A 6,219-nucleotide genomic window follows, 5' to 3' on the forward strand; every position below is an offset into this window, starting at 1 on the left:
AAAGTCTTTTAGGGAAGGCTGAAGCTAATAATGATAATTGTATTCTCTCATCATAAATGATTTAGGAACAGGCATGTGATGAAATTCTGCCCAATGAAATATGAGAGGAAGTCTAAGGAGGCTTCTAGAAAAGTTGTCTTTGTTCTTCCAAAGGGATTTAGGGAAGGATGGCCTTTTTCCTTCTCCCAGCCTTGGGATATTGTTAGGTGGGGATGTAATGCTTAGACCTGTTGCAACCGTCTTGTGATGTGACTAAATAAGCCTAGGATAAAAGCCAAACAAGGCCCTGGGGTTAGTGGAGCAAAACCATACATAGCCAGATCTGTACACAGTGGCCACACAACTCTTGCTCCCTGTGTATTACGAGTGCCTTTACATGGAGCTGTGGGGAACTCTGAGGCTCTTTTTCAAACTCCCTCAGTGTTGTGGTGTCATAGGATCGGGTGATCTCCTGTCTCTTCCCAGGTACTTCCCCATGTGACCATTCCAATGTGTTTTCTTTTGTTCTTTCAAAAATCAATGGACCAAAAGTGACACTAGTCTCTATATTTAATGTGTCCCTCCCCTCCCCTGGGATGTATGTAAAATTTTTTCAAGAATGCTTCCTGTATGGGGATCCCTGGGTGGCTCAGCGGTTTGGTGCCTGCCTTCAGCCCAGGGCCTGATCCTGGAGACCCGAGATCGAGTCCCACATCAGGTTCCTTGCGTGGAGCCTGCTTCTCCCCCTGCCTCTGTCACTGTCTCTGTCTCTGTCTCTCTCTGTGTGTCTCTCACGAATAACTAACTAAATAAATAAATAAAATCTTAAAAAAAAAAAAAAAAAAGAATGTTTCCTGTAGGGATGCCTGGGTGGCTCAGCAGCTGGACGTCTGCCTTTGGCTCAGGGCATGATCCTGAGATCCAGAATGGAGTCCCACATCGGGCTCCCTGCGAGGAGCCTGCTTCTCCCTCTCTGTGTGTCTCTGCCTCTCTGTGTGTCTCTCATAAATAAATAGATAAAATTTAAAAAAATAATGTTTTCTGCATGCCACAAGGTGTTCCTAAAGCAGCAGTCGGACAGGACTTTAGCCCTCACAGCTCAGCAATCAGGGAGCGAGGGAGGGGAATGCCAGTCTCCTTTTGAACAACCTTCAACTTTAATTTAACCTGGGAGCAATAGAGAAGGAACTAACCTTCCTCCATAGGGCAAGAAGAAATTGTCCTCTCCCTAGAATCCCAAACTCCTCTCTGGACTGATGTGTCTTGACTTCCCTCTCTTCCTACCCTCACCATGCCCTCTTCTTTTCCATCCTGGAGGTAGAGCAGGTGGTGGTTGATTGTAGAAAGACTTTTCCTTTCACCAATTCAAAAGCCCTTTGTAGGAATGAAATTGGCTCCAGTATTGCTCTTTAGAGGGTGTAGTATCTAGTGCTTCTTTCCTTCCCAGCTTTGGGCCTCTGTATTCATGTCTATCTGTGTGCTCCAAATCCAGGGTGACTCACTTGTAACCACACTGCATTACCCAGGCTGTTTGTGAGTTGGGCACTGTCTTAATATATTTCTTCCATACACTACTGTGGGGGTGCTGAGGGCTGTTATGTGCTTTCAGGAGGTGGAGTCTTCTGTGAGGTGCCCTCTTAGGACCTGGAAATAGGGTCATCTGTTGAAGAGTAACCTTTAAAAAGTTAATACACACTGAAGCAGAGATAGGAAAATCACTTTAAAGAAACCAAATGTTACTCGGGCAGTTAAGACCAGACTTTAACCTGATAGATTATACTGACTTGTTTAAAGAACAGACAGAGGAAGTTAGAGATGGTCAGCCATGGACTCATAAAAAAGGAGAGCCATAGATACAAATACAAACAGTGTCCAGTTAAGGATGGGTCACAGAAGAGAAGAGATTAGGAGTAGATTTCAAGTATTCTTGAGTCAACGGCAAAGACAGGCTTAAAGTGGCATGGGTGAAGTTCATTGGTAGTTTCATGGCCTTGGCATATCTTCACTCCTATTGAGAAGACCACCCTATTGAAAAATGGATACATAATCTTATCTTAACCTGATGAGAAGAAGAGCTTGAAAGAACTGTATTTCTAATTTTCTTCCCAAGTCCATGTTTACCAGTCAATGTTCTGAGGATGACATGACTTTCCATGTTGGTTAACCTAGAGGGTGAGTCATGTAGACTTCAAGGGTTGTGGTAGTAAACTGATTTAATGCAGCATAAACTCGGTGAGTGTAGTGCACCCCTTCATGATGGACTTGTTTTAAGCAAGCTGATAAAAAAAGTCTGCTGAGCCCATGAGCCAGGCACCAAATTGTTGTATGATAAGAGTCCTCAAGGTAGTTAGCACTGTCCTCTGAGGCGTCCTGGGAGAAGTTACCTACTTTCCTTTATCCAACATCTACCACCTGCCCTAGTCTACCCTCTTTGGGCACAACTATGTTTTTTTATATAGGATAGTACAAGGAACATGGGTTTTGACATCACAAGACCCATATTTTTGTAGTATCTTTGCTACCTTGTAATTGAGTAACTTGAAACAAGTCACCTAACCTATCAGCACCTCAGTTTCCCCAGTGGTAAACTGGAGGGAAAGTGTATACAAGACACATATTGTCATCTCTGAAAAACAGTAGCTACTCAGGAAACTCTTATGACAAATGTTGACGAGTGAGTAGATTAACCGCAGGATCACACTGTGGGAAGAACATCCCATTGAACTCACTCCTTTTCCTCCCAGTGGTATGGAAAAAATATCGTACGCTGTTCTAGTAACATTCCTTCTACCTGAAAAGCCTCGCACAAGGGAGGTTTTAGCAGCACTCACCATCGCTTGGACTTACTCCCTTACTCCTAATTGAAGTTGCAGTTCCCACATTATACAGTTGATAGATCCCTTTCCCTAAAATGACTCTCGCTTCCCTCCTTTTCTTCCTGCCCTCTGGTCCCTCTGGTCCGCAACCCAGATATCTCCTGTAACTCCTTCAAAATGCAAGGTCAGACACCTGGGCCTCTTGTTTTCTTTTCTTCAAACAGGCAAGCTGCTGCCCTTGCTAATCCCTCCACTTGTATCTCTCTGCCCCCAGAGCTTCATAGACTGGCTCCTTCTCAGCCTTCACCTGGCACCATCCATTTCAGAGAGGTTTTTCCTAACCACCTCATGGACCTATCCACCCCCACAGTCACATTCTGTTTCATTACTACTCTGTGCTATTTTCTTCACAGCATTATCACTGCCTGAAGAGACATCAGCTTATTCATTTTCCTACCTAATGTTTAGGTTTCCTCCACTAAGCTTGACCAGATCAGAAATTTTATCTGTCTTGTGTACCACATAGAACCTCTGAGCCTAGAACAGGGCCGGGCACAGAGTTGTGTTCAAGAAAGATCCCTAAATATGATAATGGAACAAATATCACCTGCTCTGGAAAGCCTTCCTTGACCACCAGGATGGGTTAGATACTCCTCCTTTGAACTTCCAGTGTCCTTTGGGCAGGCTTCTTTGTGTAGTGCTTGAACTATGTTGTGATTGTTCATTGTGCTATTTAAGAAATACCTTTCATGTATCCTCCCATAGTAGTAGCCCTTTCAGGGGTAAAATGGGAAAGAGGAGGGGCAAAAGGTAAAAACCCTAGAGAGGAGTTGTATTGGAAACAATACTGGATTGTTAGGGTAAGAATGCTATATCAGTAGTTTGGTGTTTGTTTTTAATCAGTAGGGTTTTCAATCAAGTTCCCCCTAATAACACTCTGGGGAAGAAGTGAGGGATGGTTCTGGAGAGAGGAGACTATCTCCCTGGGCACCACAAATGTACCTTGAAGTCTAACAATAAAGGTGAACTAGTCTCATCGTGCTATCAGGTAGGGACAGGTCCTGAGTTGTACGGAAGAATTACAGAAGCTACTTGTATCATGCAGAGGACAGATGAGAGCTGAAACTGATTGGCCATGTTGAGGGGATTTTCTGCAAAGGAGGCTGCGGGAGCCTAGAGCTGACATCTGCTATAGGACTGCCGAGGGTGGACAGGTAGGGCATCCAGTGAAAGCTGTGATGAGCCTCAGGGTTCTGCAGCGCCAGAGCCAATGTGGGTCCTGGTCAGCAAAGGGAGAGTGAAGAACCCACAATCAGTGCTGAGTCTCCTCCTCTGATGTAAACAACAACCCAGAAAGCTCCTGCAGATGCCGTCTTGCCCAGTAGAGGGGCTTGTAGAGAGATAGCCCTGATAGGGAATTAAACTCAGAATCTATGGAATAGTTAGGCAAAATAAAATTTGTCAATCTGAAGAGACCTGTAATTGGGAAATTTGAAAATCCCTCCTACTCCACCCTCTCCTACTCTTTACCTAGTGAGATAAAGACTGGAAACCCAGCCTTTTGCTATATTTACTTTTCTCTTCCCCATTCTTTAGACTACGAACTCTTTGAGGAAAGAGTCTTTAATTGTGTCTTCTCACTATTTAGTGCAAATGGGAGCCATATAAACCATACAATCCAAATATTATCATTATAAGATATATCAATACAAAAAGAATTAAGATGATATTTCCTGATTTTGTACTAAGTCTTGAAAATGTGATGTGGGGACACCTGGATGGTTCAGTAGGATAAAGGGCTGCCTTCAGGGTCCTGGGATAGAGCCCTGAATCAGGCTCCCTGCTCCCTCTCCCTCTGCTCCTCCCTGCCCTGCTCATGCTCTCTCTCTCTCAAATATCTTTTAAAACATAATAAAATGTAGTGTGTATTTTACACTTATATTTCATCTCACTTTGCTAGCCAACTTTCAAGTATTCAAGAGCCACATGCAGCTAATGCTTGTCTTATTGGACAGTATAGGTCTAGCGTAATCCCTGCCATAGAACAAGTAAAACGTAAATGTTTGTTCAATGGATGAATTTATTATTATAAATTAAATGTTATTAAATGTTATCATTACATCTTCCTGCCTCTTAATAAACTTTTGCTTCTTTCAAAGTAGGACAGAACAATAAACTGTATTTTGCCTTTGATGTATAGCATCTATAATGCATGACCAACATGAGTTAGCATTAAATTTAGAAACTATAATAAAACATAGATCTTAAGATGCACATTCTAGTATGACATCGACTTCACTGTGCTTGTGTAAAATTGTAGCTCAAAAAACTTACAGCTCCTTTGAAAATAAGTATATGTGTATTTTGTCCTCAGTTGCATGGGCCATAGCTAGTATTTCTGTAGGCTGGCATAATCTGCTATTATATTTCACAGACTCTCAGAGGCTTGTTCTTAAAAACTTGATTGAGATGCTCCATATCTAATTATTAACCCACTTCATTGTTCATTAGCCTCCCAGTACCATGCTCACTTTGCTTAACTGAAGATTAATGATGAAAAAGACAAGCTGTGCCTTGTGGAACTTTCTTGTTGTGCAAGGTGGTCATCCTCATAGCTCTCTGGCTACTCATTTCTTATGAACTCCTGGAGTTGGAACTATTTGATCTCCCTAAGGACAAAATTGTATCTTCTTTTTTTTTTTCAAGATTTTATTTATTTATTCATGAGACACACACAGAGAGAGAGAGAGAGAGAGAGGCAGAGACATAGGCAGAGAGAAGCAGGCTCCATGCAGGGAGCCTGATGTGAGACTCGATCCCAGGACTCCAGGATCACACCCTGAGCTGAAGGCAGATGCTTAACCGTTGAGCCACCCAGGCATCCCTGTATCTTCTTTCTGTGTACTGCCTTTCAGTACATTCTAATACACCAAGAATGTTGAATTTCCCCCTTCAAAATTGCTGTTGATCATAACCAAGCAATTTTTCTCTCTTTATCACCTAGTTGCTTTACAAGAGTATGAAATGAGCATTACTATGGAGTGCTAATTATTGAGTGGCCCATTCCCACAAGTAACTTATGCCACCACCTCACAGTGGTTCCATTGCCAATATATTTTGCCACTTTGCTGCTGAGAATATCTCTTACTAAGTTAGTACCTATAGTGGATAATAAATTTCCTGTAACAGTAGTTGTGTGATGCACAGAATCATCAACGGCCTCTCATCAACAGCATTCCTGGGACTCAATGAAACAGGAGAGAGAAAGACATCTCTCAGGGTCCCCATCAAAGCTAATTTGTAGGGTTTCTCAATCTGAGGAGGAGATGAGGTAGAGTCTAATTTAAAGCCATAAATGTCTTCCTTTGGGTTCTCACAAACAATGTTTCAGTGATTTCCCCCAGCTTGTTCCTCTCTATTTTCT

This window comes from Vulpes vulpes, chromosome 4 (genome assembly GCF_048418805.1).
Source record: "Vulpes vulpes isolate BD-2025 chromosome 4, VulVul3, whole genome shotgun sequence".
NCBI classification, from domain to species: domain Eukaryota; kingdom Metazoa; phylum Chordata; class Mammalia; order Carnivora; family Canidae; genus Vulpes; species Vulpes vulpes.